Below are 21,853 nucleotides of genomic sequence, written 5' to 3'. Positions count from 1 at the left end.
TGCACGAGAAACTGAAAGGACAATATACATTTATAAATACGGAACATCTTCATACACATATAACACAATGTATACACGAAGCTGCATATGAGGCATTGGGGGAGTACAAAGACAACATAAGAAATAAACCATACTGGTGGGACTTTGAAATAGCCACCGAAATAGACGATAAGAGAGAAAAGTACCAGAAATATATGAATACACAGAAAGATTCCGATAAGGTTTTATACAAAGAAGCACAAGCAAGAGTGCGGAAAAAAATCACACAGAAGAAAAACGAAACGTGGACAAAAAAATGCAATCAACTTAACGCCTATATAGGGGGGACAAGAAACACAGAGAGCTGGAAATTCCTTAAAACGTTGAGAACAGATACCAAAAGGGATATAATAACACCAATTACTCTGGAAAAGTGGGATGGCTATTTCAAGCAGTTACTAGTAGAAAATAGAGAAGATTTTATTAAAAACGAAGATCACGAAAGTTTCAATGTAATTGTCAGTGGCTCACCGATTCGGTTAAGACTGGAAGAGGTACGAAATGCATGCAAATCCCTAAAAAATAGAAAAGCGTCAGGGCCTGGCGACATAGCACCAGAACTGCTCAAATACGGTAGCAACACCCTGTATGAATACTTAAGAGATCTATTTAATAGATGTATGAATGGCGAAGTCATACCAAAAGAATGGCAATTGTCTGTAATTTCTACAATACACAAGAAAGGCAGTAAAAATATATGCGATAATTACCGGGGAATATCTGTCACAAGCACCATCAGCAGAGTTTACGGAAAAATTATCAAAAATAAAATAGAAGAAGAATACAAGGACTTAGAGGCCGAAGAGCAAGCCGGTTTCCGCGCTGGCAGATCCACCACTGACCACCTATATTGTGTAACACAGTTAATAGACAAACAAATAGCCTACAATCAAGAACTGCATTTAGTGTACATAGACTTAAAAAAAGCATACGATACTGTACCACAAAGTAAACTTTGGGAAGCCCTCGAAAAAACTAAAATCAGTCTGAACCTCATTAAAGCTGTAAAAAATCTATACCAACATAATATAGCAAAAGTTAAGCTAGGCAAGGAAATCTCGTCAGGATTTGAAGTGAATAAGGGTCTTAAACAGGGCTGCTGTCTATCGCCGACACTATTTAAAATATATTTAGAGCAAGTTTTGAAATCCTGGAAAAGGAAATGTAAGAATATGGGTATACCGCTAAATGATGATAACATGCTATACACTCTATGTTTTGCGGATGATCAGATTCTTATGGCCCAGGATTATCACGATATTGAATATATGACCCGAAAAATCATAGAAGAGTACCGGAACTGGGGTTTAGAAGTGAATACCAAGAAAACGGAATATATGTGCGTTGGAGGTATACAGCAGGATCTAGCGTTGGAAAATGAAATAACTATTAATCACTGTCAGGAATATAAATACTTGGGTCTTAAAATTACACAAGATGGAACGTTGGACAAGAATATCCAAGAAAGGTGCACACAAGGAAGGAAAGCTGTCTCATTATTGAACAAAATCCTATGGGACCAAAGTATCTCCAAAGAAAATAAACGTAACATCTATAACAGCATTGTTAAGAGCATTATAACATACAGCAGCGAAGTTTGGCCACTTAAAGAAAAATCCGAAAATATGCTCAGAACAACTGAAATGGACTTCTGGAGAAGATCTGCTGGTATATCAAGAATACAAAAAATCAGAAATACAAGAATATTGGAGATAATGGATGTAAAGCATACAATAATGGACGATATAAAAACAAAGCAACTAAGATGGTTTGGCCACGTACAACGTATGGAAGAAGACAGATTACCCAAGCAAGTGCTACGATGGGCACCAAAAGGACGGCGGAAAAGAGGAAGACCTAGGAAAAGCTGAATTGAAGGAATCCATAGGGAAATCAGAGAAAGAGGCTTGAACGAAGACATGTGCTACGATCGAGAGCAATGGCGATTGGGAATCGGAAGATGTCGTAGAACGTTATGAACCGATTATATATATATATATATATATATATATATATATATATATATATATATATATATATATATATATATATATATATATATATATATATATATATATATATATATATATATATATATATATATATATGGTGTTATTGACATTTGATATTTTGCATAATTATTGGTTATCTAGTTTTATTCTGTACCACAAGAACGGGTATTTCTTATTTCTTAACAAGTACGTATTTTGGGTATTAAACAAATATTATATCAGTTACTTTGTAAAGGATATAAAACGATTAAAGGGTGCAATATTTTATGAATTACTCAGAGCACTAAATGAAGAGGCCTATAAATTTCTTGTAAAATATTTTGCCGGTACTTCTTGAAGTGCATTTGCAAACGGAGCCCCAGAGCTGAGAAAAATCTTCTGGATACCACTTATCCTCATCGTTGAATTGTTAGGAATTGACTCATTCTGTGGCCACCAAGTAAACAAACTACTGATAGTCCGAGCATAATGTAAAAAACTAAATTAGAATTATTAAACGTTGTCTGTTGTATTTAATTTCCACTGTAAACAATGTAATTTAGTTAAAACCCCTTGTATTCAACACTTTGTATTCAACACCTTTAAAGCTTAATAAATACATAATACCAGTTTAGTAAAAAGATAAAGTGTTTCTTATTGTAAATAATTGACATTTTATCAATTCGATTAAAATTATTATATTTCAATAGATTTCAGGAAAACATTAGGTACAAATAATTTTTCCTAGGTGCATTTACAAAAATCTTGTCCAAGTATACTTTCGCCCCTATAGCATCATTAGAGGCAATTCGTCAAAACAGGAAGGTATCCTTGAATGTCATAAACATTTGTCTAATTTGGGGTGGCAAAATTAACATATAACATATTAATTGCCGGTACTACTTCTATGTCAGGTACATATTGAAGAATTTTACCACATTGTGCCTCCATATTCAATATGTACCTGATGTAGAAGTAGTACCGGCCAGAATTTTATCTGTTTGTCCTCTGTCTGTCTGTCTAATAGTGTATGTTATATGTCAGGGGTGGCCAAGCCCCTCGATAGTCCGAGCCATTTAAAAATTTGAAAATTTTCGCGAGCCGCAATTAAACAATTTTATTTGAAACGTGTAAAAAATGTGTTTTGAATTTCACGCATTTTAAAGTGAATTAAAATGGTTCACATCGTTGTTTCAAATATGCAAATAATTCTGCAAGCAGCTTTACTAATTCAAGATACTTCGATTCTTCATCGTCCTTCCATCTTTTTCTGGGACGGCCTAGGCCTACTGAGCTACCGTCTCTCAAAAACACTGTCTTTAACACTCTGTCTTCCTCTGATCTTACCACATGAGCTGCCTATCTTATCTTAGCTTTTATATGTCATTTTTTCTTGTAATTGTCATAAAATTTACTTATTGTTATATTATTATGAAAGATAACAGATTGTAAATTAAATGGAGCTTTAATAAAAAAAAATATGTCTGACGATGTTTTTTTTAGAATACACAGTCACCAATTCAGCTTTGCGCTGCTCGGCGCCTTCTCCACTCTCCTGTCAATTCATTTCTTTGAAGGCTAAATATTATTCTGAGAACTTTTCTTTCAAAAACCAGCGCATATCTATTTCCCGCTGATGTAGAATCCATATTCCCGGCGAATAATTGGCATGTACAGTCTTAATTTAGATTGTCTCTTTAGCAGCTTAGATCTTAATAATGATGATAGGAAGTATAGTGCTCTATTCCACGCAGCTATCCATGCTCAGACCTCTTTTTGTATGTGGTTGTCATCTCTGATTACCGCCTCTAGATATCTAAACTCTTTTCCTACTTCGAAATTGTGGTCATTAATAGTTATGTTCCGCTTAACTCTTGGTCTTGGATTTTTGGTTACTAGCATGTATTTCGTCTTCTATTTATTTATTCGAAGGCCCAGACTACTATACCTGTTTCTTCCTCGTTGTAAAACATCTCTCTCACGTCTCTTGTAGAATGAGCGACTGCACCTAGATCATTAGCAAAGGTCAACAATAGTTTTGATCCTCGATTGCCAAATCCCCCTATCATATCAGATGATATTTTACTTATTACATTTTCAGAGGCCAAATTGAATAGCAAGGGTGATAAGGAGTGTCCGTCTCTAAGTCCTGATGTTACACTTAGTCCTTTATATTTGTTGTCAGTAATTTAAGACATTTTGAAACATAAAAATTAAGAACAAATCAAATCCTTCAAAGAGCCATATGTGGCTCGCGAGCCACATTTTGACCATCCCTGTTATATGTTATATGTTTTTGTATATATTTTTTGGCTGAATGACTAATGTCTATTCGATTAAAAAAAAAATACGAATACGATTAAAAATACGATATCGATGCGATTTGATTGGATTAAGGAGAACAGTGCCTACGTTCCTTCTGATGACGCTCCAATAAGAGCAGAAAACTGCAGTTAAAGGGACTGGCTGCACTCCTTATTCTAATTAAAAAGTAAGATTGTTTTTCCTTCGTATTGCAGCCGAATAAAAATGGTATACATTTTTATTCTATTTTCGTATTACTCAGTAGAGTAACTATGGTGCATCTTTCAGTTCCTAGCCGGCTGCAGACGGGGGATTTGAATTGCAAAGTTTAGAATTCCTTCCCTATCGTCTTTACTGCAGCATCCATATGACTTGCAAATTGTAGAAGTCTTGGAGGCGTATACATGGGAATGTACCAGTAAGTTTTCAATTTAAAAATCTTTTAGTGATTTTTGATATTTTTCAATATTAATTATTTGCTATTAGGATTGAAAACTTGCTTCGTATTTTTACGGCCAGATGGCGCTAGCCACCCATTACCATCACTTTGGCTGCAATATTTGGGAAAACTTTTCGATGCGATTTGATTGGATTAAGGAGAACAGTGCCTACGTTCCTTCTGATGACGCTCCAATAAGAGCAGAAAACTGCAGTTAAAGGGACTGGCTGCACTCCTTATTCTAATTAAAAAGTAAGATTGTTTTTCCTTCGTATTGCAGCCGAATAAAAATGGTATACATTTTTATTCTATTTTCGTATTACTCAGTAGAGTAACTATGGTGCATCTTTCAGTTCCTAGCCGGCTGCAGACGGGGGATTTGAATTGCAAAGTTTAGAATTCCTTCCCTATCGTCTTTACTGCAGCATCCATATGACTTGCAAATTGTAGAAGTCTTGGAGGCGTATACATGGGGATGTACCAGTAAGTTTTCAATTTAAAAATCTTTTAGTGATTTTTGATATTTTTCAATATTAATTATTTGCTATTAGGATTGAAAACTTGCTTCGTATTTTTACGGCCAGATGGCGCTAGCCACCCATTACCATCACTTTGGCTGCAATATTTGGGAAAACTTTTCGATGCGATTTGATTGGATTAAGGAGAACAGTGCCTACGTTCCTTCTGATGACGCTCCAATAAGAGCAGAAAACTGCAGTTAAAAGGACTGGCTGCACTCCTTATTCTAATTAAAAAGTAAGATTGTTTTTCCTTCGTATTGCAGCCGAATAAAAATGGTATACATTTTTATTCTAAAAAAAAAAATGTTGTATGTTAAATGTGTCGCCCCAAATTAGACAAATGTTTATGACATTCAAGGATACCTTCCTGTTTTGACGAATTGCCTCTGATGATGCTCTAGGGGCAAAAGTATACTTGGGCAAGATTTAATAAACCCAGTGCTCGATATCTGCCCTTTATGCAGGGCCGGATTTAAGGGGAGGCAGGCTGGACAGCTGCCCGGAGCCCCCACAAAGACCAAAACGTAAAACTCAATATATTATTCATATAGAATAATTTTTGTTTTATGCAAACACACATGGATATGAACGTGATATCGATTTGAAAAACGGCAGCGGACAGTCCTACGACAACGCGTCAGTTATGAGTGGAAAGTACAATGGTGTACATTAGGGTGCATCGAAAAAGGCGAAAAAAATTTTTTTTTTGCGATGGAAAAGTAATACCTCACAAAAGTTGCCCAATCAACTGTTAAGTGTTTTGGTAAAATTTTTTCGAAATTGGAAAATATCTTCTGCCCCCCCAAGACAATTAAAAATTTTGAAAAATGTTAACAGACGAAAAAAAATTTTATTTCGAAACGAAAATGTAATACCTAGCTCACAAAAGTTGCCTAACACACTATTTAGTATTTTAGTAAAATTGCGTTGAAATAAAAAAAATTTTCTGACCCCCACTAAAAAATTTAAAAAAAATACATTAATATGCGAATTTATTTTGTAAGGGAAATGTAATAGCTTATAGAACTTGAATAAATAAATTCGGTTTAAATTGGAAAATATGTATTTTCCGGTTACACAAGGCTATTAAAAATTTAACTTAAGAAAAGTATACTAAAATATTCTTTTTATAACAAAATAGCCTAACTTATCCGTCTCCCTGACGTCACCCAAGTTTTTTAATACTAAAATAAATATAAAGCAAAGTACAAAATTAGGTATATAAATATTACAAAAGAATATCGTAAAAGCATTCTATTCGAAGATGTCTTCCGATTTAGCATAGTGAGGCATAGTTTTTCTGGAATCAATTCGAGTTTTTATAAATCCATCCCTCGAATACGCTCCACAAACTGCTAGAGAAGCTTGTGTCACAAGCTTGACACATCCTTTTACACATTGTTTTTGGTAGTGATATTTCTCAACCTCAATGTTAAAAGGGTCTAAGTTAGGGTTCTTAATAAAATCTCGCAGATTGTCACTCGAAAATCTAGAGATATAGGTGGTTCTGTAAGGTGATATTCTTGTTAGTTAATTAACTCAAAGTAGTCGTTTGAATAAAAATTGTTATATGAGAAAGTTTGAAGACCCTCACGTTTTTTAAATTGGATCACTGGCAAACTTCTTTTGATGTCCAAGGGCCCAACGGGTAGATCATTTGAATGTCGCAGACATACAAACCACTGAAGCGGTTTTTTAAGATGCTCTTCTAACAGCCGTATTACATCACCCTTAACGCCAGTATTTACGACTGTTTCGTCACATGCAATAGCTGGATTTGATACTTTCTGATATACCAGACAGGGGATACCCATATTCGAAATATTTGCACCCTGGCTCATGCACAAGTGTTTGCGTCTTTGCGTCAGTAATTTTCTTCTTTTACCGTTGTTATCTCTGATTATATTTGTTTTTGTTTTCCCTATCAATCGAGCTTATCACCATTTTTCTGGGACCCTTTGATTGATTGATATAAATTCGCGCTCATCCAGAAGCACTTTTTGAGATTTGCTACAAAGACAATTAGGTAATCAAAGTGTCACATTTGCATGCTGCAAGATCGAAACGTGTAGTTTTACTTTTGTCCTTAAATCATTGAATTTTATTTTTGTAAAATTCACTGTTTTGCCTGTTCTTAAATGGTTTCATAAGTTTCATATATTTGTCATGACAGGCTTTTAAAAGCTGAATAATTCTTATATGTTAAATTATTGGAATTAAAGCCCTTTTCCTTATTTCCTCCAATTTAATTGCAACTTGTTCGGCAATACCAGAAAATTCTGGCTCTTTCTTGCTGAGTTATTTATCCGCTTGCAACCACAAAACTTTATCGCTTGTTTGTATTTCGGTAAAACATTTTCAGGTATATTTGGTGGTTGCCCAAAAATGGGGCGGTCCACAGCACACCTTGATTTTATTCCCCATGGTCCTGGTTTATCTATTTTAAAAATCTTTAATTTGCAAACAACAATAATAACAAAGTAAGGCATCGCACCAAACATAAGTGAAAATTACACGCACTGACTCACGAAGCGGGACATTTCAAGGGGGTTGGGGAGACTGAAAAAACAAATAAAACTTTAAATATCGTTTAAATTTGTAATTGACAACATTTTAAGATTTCTTTAATTGATTTTAGATCGAGTTAGCACATATTTTATTCCAAATAATATAAATTTAAATTTCCATAAAAATCAGATATTTAATAAAATTCAAGGTCGTTGGGGGAGCAGAAGATTCGCTTAGAAAAAAAATTATAAATTACTAATATGTTGAAAAATAACACTAGCAACTTTTTCACACTATTAGATATAACATTTCCAACTTTTATTTTTTCGATGCACTCTAGTGTACACTCTCTAAATTTAGTTGCATAAGCTGTAGCTCAGATATTTAATCAGAAAAATCAGATATTTAATAAAATTAAAGGTCGTTGGGGGAGCAGAACATTCGCTTAGAAAAAAAATTATAAATTACTAATATGTTGAAAAATAACACTAGCAACTTTTTCACACTATTAGATATAACATTTCCAACTTTTATTTTTTCGATTCACTCTAGTGTACACTCTCTAAATTTAGTTGCATAAGCTGTAGCTCAGTGTTGTCCTGCTGCCATAGCATTCTTTGATGTCTTAGAAGAACTATATGTATTTTTCACTTCCTCTACATATAGATACAACTTGTAATCGATATTGTTTAAAAGAGTAAGTACTACTAGATGGTCATCTAGAGGTGATGCCACAAAAGCACTAGTTAAAGGTTATAATCAGATTCAAGGAGCATTATCCGAAATTTCAGAAGACGATGAGCAGCAATTTAAAACTCGTAGCGATGCAAATGGTTTGTATAATCGAATGTGTTTACCGGTAACAGGAATATTTACAATATTTTGGAATGAAATCTTAGAAATGACAAACAGCACAAGTCGTATTTTCCAAGATCCACATATTGACCTTAATTCAGGAGTGGCGGCACTTATATCACTTAAAGAATTGATACAGTCAAGACTTGACAATTTCGAAATATATGAGACCCGATGTTAAGCTGAAGTCAAGCCTATTCGACACATAGAAAACGACTACAGAATATTCAACTGACTCCACTGGATTATGGAACATCTCTAGAAACTGAGGTGCCATCAGAGAAATTTAGGACTCAAAATTTTATCGCTATTATAGACCACATTATTTCCTCTTTAAGTCAGACACTTTCTGCATATGAATCCATTCATTCCAATTTTGGATTTTTACATCATTTGGAAAATTTATCTCCCAATCAAATTGAAGCCCACTCACTAAAGCTTACCGACATTTATAGCAATGATTTAGATGAAAACCTAGGTGTCGAACTGATACAATTTGTAGAATTTTTCAATACATTTAAAAAGGAAATCGGCTCATCATATATAATTAAAGAACTTCAAATGTACCGACCGCTAAAAGAAAAGAACGTGAATGATGCGTTTACAGACGTTGAGGTGACACTTCGTTTATATCTAGTTCTGATGCTAATTAACTGCAGTGGAGAGAGATCATTCTCAAAACTTAACTTAATTAAAAATCGACTTCGGTCTATGATGGGCCAAGAGCGGTTGAATTCATCTCTCTCTCTCTCTAATGAGCGATTTCTTAAAGCAACTAGACAAGTCGTGACATAATCAAACAATTTTTAATTAAAAAATCTCGAAAAGTACCCGGACTTTAACCATACATCTTGCTATGTTTATTTTTAATACTTTACTGTAGCAAGTTACAGCTCTTGTATTTTTCATTATTTAAAAATATATTTATAAAAGTAGATCAACATTTTTTTTTAATTTCTAAAAGGGAAAACCCTGTAGTTGACTGTATACCATAGTTATAATAACAAATTTTTAATAGTAGGAGGTAGGGCCTCACAGCCACATCATTCTGTCTAGGGGCCCCCACTGCCTTAAATCCGGCTCTGCCTTTATGTCCGTAAATTTCACATTATGTAGTTAAAGCAGATGCAATTGCATAAATAAGCAATAATTGGGCCTGCCTATTTTACGTTAAAAGGAATCTTTGAAAACTGCTCCTTTCATTTTTATATCACCTGTACTATACCACACCATACTTTGCAAATAAAAACGCCCATCTGTAGAAATTTTAACGATCAACCTTTCCAAAGAGTAAATATTTGTGTCATTATCTTATTGCGAAATATTTTACAGCCTTCCTGCTATTCTAAAGATGTAATACATTTTTAGAACATTTTCTAAATATACCGTGAAACACTAACACAATAAAACTATGACAACACGAACGTTACTCCATGTTGTGAGGCAAATCTCGTATGAAAAATTTTCTGATTCGATTTCTTTGCGGATTCCCATTTAAAAATCTCCCCTTTAAACAAATCAAAAGGGTGCCGGGCGTAATTTTTGGGAGGAAATTGTTTAAACAGTTTTTTTAATCAAATACAAAAATCACCTTTTTTGTTCTAAAAATATTTTTTTTAGGTTTTTGGGTCATTCTAGACAAAACAGGTATGTTGTCATTTTTCTCAAAAGTTGATAGTTTTCGAGTTCAAGCAATTTAAAATCTGAAAATTCTGAAGAGTAATCTGGTCATATTTGAGTTTAGTTTAGACCAGTGGTTCTTAATCTTTTTGAGTCATGTACCACAAAATACTTTTTAATATTTTTGGTACCACCTAACTGAAATAACTACCTATCTAGATAGGTAATCTAATTAACTGTAATAGTGGTGATTTTGACAGTTTTGCGCTTTGTGTACCACCGCAAATAATGATATGTACCGCCAGTGGTACATGTACCACAGATTGAGAACCGCTGGTTTAGACCATTGCTTTATGATTGTTAATTTTGCGCGTCCATCCGATTTTTAAGCCAGTGCGGTGAGTAGGGATCGCCAACTTCTTGAAAACTTCAAGATCTTGTAATGTAAAGTAATTTTAGATTTCAAGACAAGACAAGAAATTTTATGTCAATACCAAGATTTCTTGTCAAGAAATCAAGAAATCTTGAAATATATTGACTACCTAATAATAAAAACTAGATTTTACTTTAAATAACAAATTTAGCACATTTTTAAATCGGAATTGATAAGAAATGAATTAAGGCAGATACCACTTCTTATGGAGTCAACGCCTAGCTGATTTCTTGGCTTTGTTATTGTTAAAGTTGCTGTTGAAAATAACCTTTCCGCAGGTACAGATGTTGCTGGCGTTCCGAGAAAATCCTTGGCCATTTTCGATAATGACGGGTAGATATTTTCATGTCTTCTCAACCAATCAAGTATGTATATATTTTCAGAATCTTCTGACCTAGGCTCATTTAAGTATTTTTCTAAGTATTTCTTAAATAGGTAAGTAATATCTAAATCAAATTCTTTATCTTCTTTTTTCACATTAAGTACTGACTCAGGTATTGGATCATTCTGGGATTTATTAAAGTAGTTAGCTTTAAATATTTGTTCACATTTTTGTACTGCTTCTGATTATAGAAGCTTTTCCCAAGATGAAGAGGAAAATGCCTCTACTTTATGGCGAGGATTCAAAATAACAATAATACAGTATATCCAATTAGTTTTGTTATGGTGTTTCAGTATTTTATCTCTCGCAGCTTGAATGCAGTAAATTAATTGCTCATCGGATCGGTAGCGTCTCTATCAATTTTATTATTAAGTTCATGAGCCCATATTTCCAGATGGTCTAAAAGTAAATTTACTCAAATTACCACCAATGGGAGTGTGAAATATTTTTCTCCTTCGAGAATTGAAGAAAGTGTTTTAAACCTTCTCAGATACTGACAAAATTTACTGATCAGAACTATTCTTTACCTAACATTTTCCAATTATTTAGATTTTGGTTGTTGTCACAAAATATAGTTTTAAGCATTTTTTTACACTTAAGCCCCATGTTAGCATCTCGAAAGTTGAATGCCATCTTGTAGGCGGTTTACTGTAAAGAGGCCGAAATCATTAGACCGAAAGCAGCAGACCGAACTCATTAGACCGAAAAGCACTTTACCGAAACCTCACAAGATCGAACAGGAGGAGACCGAAAAGCAGGAGACCAAAAAGCATTAGGTACATAATAAAGGGTGCTCAAAGAGGATTGTAATCTGAACAAGGGTAACATCAACCTCCCTTCACCCTTTCTCCAGGCTTAGGACTGGCAGCACAAAGTACTGGCGAGTTTAAAGGTTGTTTTTTGCTTTGTTTTTTTGTTTATTTTTTTCTTTTTCTTTTTACTTGTCGCAGTAAAAGAGATAAACCAAATGTAATTACAAGCAAATGTTATTTGGATGGTTATAAGAAACAGTTAAAATGGTGTTAACGTCACTCTACCCTTAATTTATTTTTACCTTCATTAATTTGTTTAACGGATGAAAATTATTTCATATCAGACTGTACAGAGTAACAATTTACACAGTCTATAAATATGTAAAAAATACAAAAAAATACAATAAACAAAAAGACATATATACAAAAACTTAGCATACTTTACTGTAATTTTTTTTAATTTATGTACCATTTCGGCCTAATGCTGTTCGGTCTAGTGAGGTTTCGGTAAAGTGCTTTTCGGTCCAATGAGTTTGGTCTATTGCTTTCGGTCTAATGATTTCGGTCTAATTGTCGTGTACCCTTGTAGGCACATCTAGTTCTGGCAGTCATCTTACAATTTATGGCCTCGCAAGCAATTTATGGCCTAAGTTGCATTTGCCCTGAGTTTTTGATTTTTTTACAAGGTATTTAATTTTACTTACAGAAAAGTTAAAATCATTAATAGCATTTTCTACTTCGATCTTATCCTCCAAATAATCAAAATCCTTTTCGATGTCTAAACTGTTTCGATTTAGCTCAGCAATTTTTATGAAATCTTGGACAGCTAAGCTTAGAATATGTGCGAAACATACAAAATGCTTATTGTAAGCATGCAACTACACATCAATTTTGGGTTCGTCAGGAAACAAATGCAGATCAGGGACTCCCTCCAGTGTCAGTGGAGGCCGTGTTAGCACGCAACGCAATAAAAAGGTCGCCGTGGAATTACCCGACCGGGTAATCAAGAAATTTCAAGATCTTGAAATTTCTTGAGCCAAGACAAGATATGAGATCTCAAGAAAACGTCAAGATTTTTTTAAATTTCTTGATTTTTTCTCAAGATAAGACAAGAAGTTGTTGTCAAGACAAGAATTCTTGTCTTGTAGACCCCTAGCGGTGCGCCCTATGATACGTCTCTGTCGCGTTACGCGGAAAATTTACAACTAATGTCCAGCTTGTGAGGCCGCTTCCATATGAAAAATGTTTCTTTGCGGATTCCTGTTCAAACATTTCCCTTTTAAATAAATCTGAAAGGTGCCGGGAGAGGGATGTTCACAAAAAATTAAAAAGTCATTTCAAACATGTAAAACGATTAAGAAACACCCTAGGAATAATTGTCCAAAATTTCAACAAAATTTAAAAAGCCTTTCTATAAAAAATCTTTATTAGAAATCTAGCATTATTTTAAATTTCAAGAACGCTTCTCTATTGGCCTGACGTCACTAGTTGCATACCCCAAGCGCGCGCCATTCTCATAGTGTTACTGTTTACCTGTTTGACGTTTCAGGTCATTTTATTTTGTTCTCTTCTTGTTTTATCAGGGTTAAAGTGGAGTTTTATAGTGAATTTGTTTAGTTTAAAGTGGATAGACTGTTTGTAAGGACATATTTTGGGTTTTACAAAAATAAACAAATAAAATGGAAGAAGGTTTTCAGAAAGCCGATTTGTATAAACTATCGACTGTAGTGTAGATGTAACAATGGTGTATGATTTATTGGCATCTGTTAAAAAAATAAATCTACCACAGCTTTACTGAGTGTATATTCCATATAATTTTCCATGTCTTCTTTAAGCTAAAAAAATAAATGCTTAATACTCCACAAAAAAAAATAGAGAAAGTTGTATGCATGCATTGTATGCATGCATATTGTATACATACATTGGCTGGTTATTACTTTAGCTTGGTTAGGTGTATTAAAAATATTTTTATTCTTCTTCATGTGCCTTGTCCTTTGTGGACGTTGGCTATCATCATGGCAATTTTAATTTCATTTGAGGCGTTTCTGAATAACTCGATCGATTTTTGTCCAAATCATTGGCGTAAGTTTTTAAGTCATGAGTGTCTTTTCTTCCGGGTCCGCGTTTGCTCTCTATTTTACCTTGCGTTATCAGTTGGAGTATACGATAATTATCATGCCTCATGATATGACCGAAATATTTAAGATTTCGTTTCTTAATTGTAAAAGAGATTTCTTTTTGTTTTCCCATTCGACGCAATACCTGTACGTTGGTGTGGGTCGCCCAGGATATTTTGAGGATACGTGGGTACACCCACATCTCGAATGCCTCTAGCTTTTTCATTAATGTTTCCATTATTGTCCAGGCCTCTGCGCCATATAGCAAGACCGGAAATAATAACATTTTAGCAGCCGCATTTTTAGTGGGAGAGATATTATGTCGCAATGGGTGAAAATATTTCTCATGCATGTTGTTAAATATTTCTATGTCCTTTTCAACTCTAGATCTTATTTCGGTTGTTTCGTATTTCGAGTTGACAACTGTTCCAAGGTAAAAAATATTTTTGAACTTGGGTATTATACATTTTCATTTCAACCAGTCTTTTCACTAAATTATTAATGATTTTAATATAATATAAAGTCATACCTACATCCACATGTAGTTATTTCAAGGTTTACTTTTACTGTATGTATTATTAGAATCCCGTTTTTAGGAATATCCCAGTTTAAGGAATACAAATTTGAGGTCCCGAAACTTTTTCATTTACTCTTTAAGGGGGTAGGTGCAAAATCTTGGTCCAATGCCATTTAAATTCATTCATTTTTTTCGAATCCTGAGAAAACTAATAAGCATGTTTGAAAAATGTAAATGCAGAAAGAACAATTACATTATTACCAAGGGCCGAAAGTCTCTGGAAAACTTCTATAATGTTTATTTTATTAAGTTAATTCTTTAAGTTAGTTATTTTAAGTTCTAGCTGCAACAAACCATTTCTTTTTCTGTTTTAAATTGGCTGGAACGGTAATAAAAATCTTGTCACAACTGTTTTTTGATGTATTTACACACCCAGGAACAAAACACCACTTATTTGGCTTTATTTTTAATAATTAAATACGTAAAAAACTGCGCACGTTCAAATACACTGAGTAAATAAGTATACAAAACTAGTCGTCGATCAAAGACGTTACGACTGCTGACGCCACAGACCGTAGCCTCGCTGCAGGGTACCGTTTTTCTAGCCTCCAAGAAAATCAACATTATGAACTCATTTATCTTAAAAAATATACATTTTTAAACAGTTTTATGATTGTTACGTTTTTATATACCTTGTAATCTATTGAATTTAACTATATTTAAAAATTAGTGAACATCCCTATTGTTTAAACAGTATTTTCAAACAAACATTACCTTTTTTGCTCTGGAAAATATGTATGTAGGTTTTTTGGCTCATTCTAAACAAGAAAGATGTGTTATTATTTTTCTCAAAAGTTCATAGTTTTCGAGTTTAAGTGATTTAAAATCTGAAAAATGCGAAAATATGCATTTTTGTGGCTTGAAACCGCATGTAAATTATTATTTTTTTGGTTTTCAAGTGCCTATAATGAAGTTTAAACATTCAATTTCAAGATTAAGGGCCGGTTGTTCGAACGCTAATCAAAAATGGAATCAACTGATCATTATCAAATATTTAATTACTATCACCAACTGTCAATGTCAACTTTGATTGGTTTGCTGAAAACATAATTGATTACAATTATGAGATTAATTGATTAGTTATGTTAATAATTGTTATTTTAATTAGTAATTAATAATTAATCAATCAATCAATTATGTTAATTATCATAATGATAATTAACATAACTGATTACAATCAACTGATTGGCGTACGAACAACGGATTTTGTTATTTGATGGTTGTTAAGGGGACTTGATTATAATTAACTTCTTGATTAGCGTTCGAACAACCGGCCCTAAGACGAGTAATCGGGGCTTATTTCAATATAGACCGTTGTTTTTTAATTGTTAATTATGCGCGTCCACTCGACTTTCAGGCTGCCGCGCAGTGATGGCGCATATTAACAAAAAAATGGTGTAAAATTGAAACAATAGTCTAAATCGCTTATAACTCGAAAATTATCAACTTTTGAGGAAAATGACAACATAGCTTTCTTATTTATGTAGAATGAACCAAAAAACAAAAAAAAATGTTTTCCTTAGCAAAAAAGGTGATTGTTGAAATTTGTTTAAAGGAATTGTTTAAACAATTTCTGTTCAAATATTTCGCCCGGCATCCTTCATATTTGTTTACATTTGCTGTGAATTTTTCGTGTAAATACGTACTTATAATACAAATTATGCGACAGAGACGCATAGAGCGCGCCGCACCAGTTTAAAAATCGAATGGACGCGCATAATTAACAATTAAAAAACAACGATCTAAACAGGCATAAAACACCAGTAATCTTCATAATCTTGAAATTGAATGTTTAATCTTCAATTTAAGCACTTGGCAACCTCAAAAATAATAATTAGCTATGAGCTTTCAAGCCTATGCGAATTTTCGCATTTTTCAGATCTTAAATCGCTTATAACTTGAAAACTATCAACTTTTGAAAAAGATAGCAGGAGACCTTGTTTTGTTTAAAATAACCCAAAAAATAGAGCAGACAAAGGTGATCTTTTGAATTTGTTTAAAAAACTGTTTAAACAATTTCTGCCCAAAAAATTCGCCCAGGACCCTTCTGATTTGTTTAAAGGGGACCTTTTTAAAGAGGAATCCGCAAAAAATAACATCAGAAATTTTTTTCATACGAGAGCAGCCTCTCAACATGGACTATTAACACAATAAAACTACGACAACAAGAACGTTGTCTCACAGAATCTAGATCTAGTTTAATACCTTTGTAAATATGGATTGTTCGTTTTGTCAGATTCAATATTTCATTTATATTTAGAACAAGCAAATGTTTCAGAATTAAATTTATCTAGGGAATTCAATTATAAATAATAGTATTTCTCTTGATTGGAATATTGAACTGCGAATGAAAATAATTTTGTAATTCGAAATTTTATATTCTTGAGTTGGGGTTGATTTCATGTAATCGATGAACTGTCTTTCAGTAAAGTCGTCCCAGGAACGCAACTCATAAATATTGGCAATATCATTTTTAAGTCTTCTACTTTAAAATGTATAATATATGTCTGAATTGCCGATATAAATGAGTCAGATTTAATAAATTATTAGAAGAATTTTTTAAATAACATTTTTGTTTAAATTAGAGTATTTTGTATTTTGACAACCACACCATAATTGTGGCTTATTTCTCATCAAAATAGTTAATTATAAAAATGCTACAATAGCTGCAGAACAACATTAAGATGTTTAAAAATAAAAGGACATCGCACACATCTTATGGAAAATATAATGTCACTCAAATTCAATAAAATTTATACGAATAGATTCGTTTTAAATTAACGGTCAAATCTTATCATTGCGCCAACTCTTAATTATGATTAATTACGGCGCAAATTGCAATTAAAGTTTATCGAAATCACATTTTTGGAGTCAGTAAAAGTGTCAGTTACAATCACTATTGCTCTGGGTGCTATTCAAAAGAGCTTAGATCCCGCTGGGCCTAAGCGGATTAGTGAAACTAATCCGCTGATTTATGGAGTACCGACAATTTGGGTATTTTAAAATATTTTTTCTCTCTCTAACTTATGTACGTACCCATTTGATTTCAGATTTATTTATATCAATTTCTGCTCTTATTATTGAAAATATAGAGTTGGCGCAATGATAAGATTTGACCGTTAATTTAAAACGAATCTATTCGTATAAAGGACATCGCACACATCTTATGGAAAATATAATGTCACTCAAATTCAATAAAATTTATACGAATAGATTCGTTTTAAATTAACGGTCAAATCTTATCATTGCGCCAACTCTTAATTATGATTAATTACGGCGCAAATTGCAATTAAAGTTTATCGAAATCACATTTTTGGAGTCAGTAAAAGTGTCAGTTACAATCACTATTGCTCTGGGTGCTATTCAAAAGAGCTTAAATCCCGCTGGGCCTAAGCGGATTAGTGAAACTAATCCGCTGATTTATGGAGTACCGACAATTTGTGTATTTTAAAATATTTTTTCTCTCTCTAACTTATGTACGTACCCATTTGATTTCAGATTTATTTATATCAATTTCTGCTCTTATTATTGAAAATATAGCGTTGGCGCAATGATAAGATTTGACCGTTAATTTAAAACGAATCTATTCGTATAAATTTTATTGAATTTGAGTGACATTATATTTTCCATAAGATGTGTGCGATGTCCTTTGAGTATAGTTTTGATGAACGGAATTATTAATATTTAGTGGGGGAGCCCAAGCGGGGATTTTTTCAGTTACTCGAGCGCGTCAGATTATTACATATGGGGAGAAACCTTGTACCCTGAAAATGTACCTCTACCACATATTGGCTCTTAATGCAGGGGAGTTCGTTAAGGGGGGACCGAAAAATAAGGGGGGTCCTTAGAAGAACTCGAAATCGTCAGATAAGATAAGGTAAGTTAAGTACATACAAAACAGTGTATACATATTTAAAAAATCTAGAGGGTATGGTATTAAAAAATCTGGTAAGGAAATGGGTGAGTCCCAAAGTTTCACAAGAAAAAAGCAAATATTTCGCGAAATGAATGACAGATCGAAAAACTAAAAAATACGTACTCAATATTTTTCAAAAATATATCGAATGATAGCAAACACGACTTCCCACGGAGAGGGTGGGGGGTAAATTTAATATTTTAAATACGAATCCCGCGATAATTCGCGAAATCAGATCGAAAAACTGAAAAATACACTTATTCAATATTTTTGAAAAATCTATCGAATGGCACGACCCCCCACAGCGATGGAGTGGGGGTTACTTTAAAATCTTAAATGGGAGCCCCCATTTTTTTATTGCAGATTTAGATTCCTTACGTAAAAATAAGCAACTTTTATTCATGACAATTTTTCGAATTATGGATAGATGGCGCTATAATCTAAAAAAAAACGATTGTTGGAAATGTAAAATTAAATTAAAAATGGACAAGTCCCCACTAAAATGGAAAACTTTACTTAACTTTTTTTGGTTTTAGGACCTACTCTTCACAACCCAATAGGTCCCCAAAGCGCTCGAGTGACTGCACATTTAGCATACTTTGTTCCCCTACCATAACGTTAAAAACGTTGGTGGAAATATATTGCTTTTGAACGATGGCATGATTTGAAAGCGATGGAACGACAACTTCCTAGAGGCACATTGAAAAAACAGACAGAGTCATGTGTATACAAAAAGAAGAAAAAGAAGAAGAAGAATTCTTTTTAATTGGCGTTAATAAACTTATAAGCTGTGAGCGATATTTTTATGTTCAATGGTGACAATGTTATTCTATTTATTTGCACTTTCTCTGTTAATTGCACTGGAATATACATATAAATAAATAAAATAAAAAAGATAGTATTTAAGAATAAAAAAGTTAATATACTGTTATATTTCTATTTGATATGAAAATTAAAATTTGATAATTATAAACAGAATTCAATTTAATATAAAATATTTTCAATTTTCTCAACCACGGGCATATAAATTTAGAACAACCTGTATACAACAAATTGTTATATTTAATTTTAAGAAGTGATTAAATAAGACTCAAGTGAAATCGTTAATAGGTCATTATCGTTGTTCGCGGAAGGATCGATCATTAGCCGATGCAAAATAAGACTAAGTGGAAATAGAGAATAGGTCATTAAAATTTGTATATAGTAGAAAGTAATTTTAGAATGGGAATTAACTATTTTCTTTGAAATCCATTAAGCATATTTAGAAAGTTTAAAAATTGGTTTTGAGGAATACTGCGAATGAGAGTTGGTGGTGGAAGTTTGATTTGTGAATCTGGAAGGGATATTTAGAAAGTAGGGGAATGAATGACAAATAGAGATCAGAATGTTTTGAGCTGTCGAGAAGTGAAGTCGAGTAGTAGACGGTAGTGTACGGAGAGTGAGAAAGCCGGTGTAGTTCCGTGAGTGTGGAGTATCTATCGTAGAACGAGAGGTAGGCCAGGTTGAGAGTAAAAGAACCTCCTTGAGCCAAGAGTTCCCGGTAGCTGATTGCAGTTTCGAAAAAGGTAGAACACAGCATCACGACAGAAGCAGGAAACGAGAGCTATACGAGCTAGTTTCAGAGGAGAACATTACTGGAAGCCAGGACGAGGTTTTGATTGCAGCCAAGGATAGCAGGAAACGGGTCTTGTGTGAAGACATTCTCAGTGCACCAGAAAAAGGTCAGTCTCAATTGTTTGGACATGAATGTATGGGTTTTTCGTAGTAAATACCACATTTAAAATTGAAGAAACATAATCAATAATATCAGAAAAGATTCATCAAACTTAAATAGAATTGTTGCTAATAAATCATAATAGTTAAATGTTAATAAAAACTTTCAATTGGAAATCAAAAGGAAATAATATTCCCATGTGTAAATGTTATGTTTTAAGAATAATAAGATATAGCAAATATTAAGCAGTGATTGCCATTTAAATAAAATAAACAATATTTTGATTACAATTGTAACCCATATGTGTTATTATTTTACTCTTTTCTTTCCTATCCCGATTAGGAACCATTAAGAAATACTTAGAAGCCACGTATGTAAGTAATTAATTTTATAAAAAGCCCTTAGATTGAAAACATATTGATATGTGATCTGGTAAATTAATTAGATTATTATTAATGCATTGATTAAATTAAATGACATATAAAAATATTATCTCATATCAATAATCAAGATCACAACAACTGTCGTCCAACGTGGAAAGCATTGTTAAGTATTTCTAGTGGCAAATTTGAAGGATAGAAAGAGTAAAGCCGGTATTTGAAAATTTATATGCCTGTGGTAAAAAGTGAAATACTTACATTTGATAATATAAAATTTTAGATCTCTTCAGGTACAAATTTTACATAACTGATTTAATATTTTATTTTTACGATATTTACATTTGATATATTTATTGACAATTTATAATATTTGGGTGAGAAAAAGTCGTCTTGGTAACATACTAGTAAAATTTCATATTTGGCGGGGACAGTACTTCTTGAAAACAAATGTCTGTGACAAGAAGCCAAAGCAAAGACAACAAAAAACAAAAAGAACATTCAGACCAAGAAGATATTTTAGACACGACAATCATGGCATCAGAACAGCAAGAATTATCAGGAATAGATAAACTATTACAACTGATGCAACTCCAGTCACAAAAACTGGATGACAATCAAAGAGAAACAAAACAAGCAATGGATGAAGCAAAAAGGACAATGGATAAAAATCAGGAAGAAACATCAAAGAAAATGGATGAATCACAACAAAAAATGGATCAAAAAATGGAGGAAACACAACGAAAAATGGATGAAACACAACAAAAAGTGGATCAAAAAATGGATGAAACACAACAAAAAATGGATGAAACAAAAAGAATAATGCAAGAAAATCTGAAGGAAACAAAACAAGCCATAGAAGAGAACAACAAGAAAATGGAGGAACGCATAGAAAAGTATGAAATGAAAATTAAGGATCACATGAAAGAACAAGAAATGAAAATTCAAAATAAAATAAAGGAGATAACGAATTGCCAGAAAAAAGAAATGGAAAGTTTGGAAAACAAGTTGCAAAACGCTATTCAAGCACACATAGAAGAAGTGGAAAGAAAGATTGCGGAAATCAATACTCAACAGAATGTCGGAGAAAGAAGAGAAATGGTTATACATAGCACATATGACGTGAAGATAAGGTTTGGCGGGGATGTAAGAAGATTACACCCAGTGCCGTTCATAAATAGCCTAAAAAAGAAAATACAGCACATCGGAAATTTCGAAACAGCAAAAGAAACTATCAGAAATCATCTAAAATATGAAGCAAGCCTATGGTTCGATTGCAAAGAAGAAGAATTTGACAGTTGGCAACAA

The 21,853-nt window shown here is 33.1% G+C and overlaps 1 protein-coding gene across 2 annotated transcripts in view; it reads left to right on the top strand.

The window, feature by feature from the left end:
* Positions 1-21,853, top strand: part of LOC114335720 (E3 ubiquitin-protein ligase TRIM9) — a 470,622-nt gene that overhangs the window by 304,827 nt on the left and 143,942 nt on the right. The window lies entirely within an intron of this gene.

Source organism: Diabrotica virgifera, chromosome 3 (genome assembly GCF_917563875.1).
Source record: "Diabrotica virgifera virgifera chromosome 3, PGI_DIABVI_V3a".
NCBI classification, from domain to species: domain Eukaryota; kingdom Metazoa; phylum Arthropoda; class Insecta; order Coleoptera; family Chrysomelidae; genus Diabrotica; species Diabrotica virgifera.
Note: the sequence above shows the minus strand (reverse complement) of the source record. Positions and strands in the feature narration are given on the sequence as shown.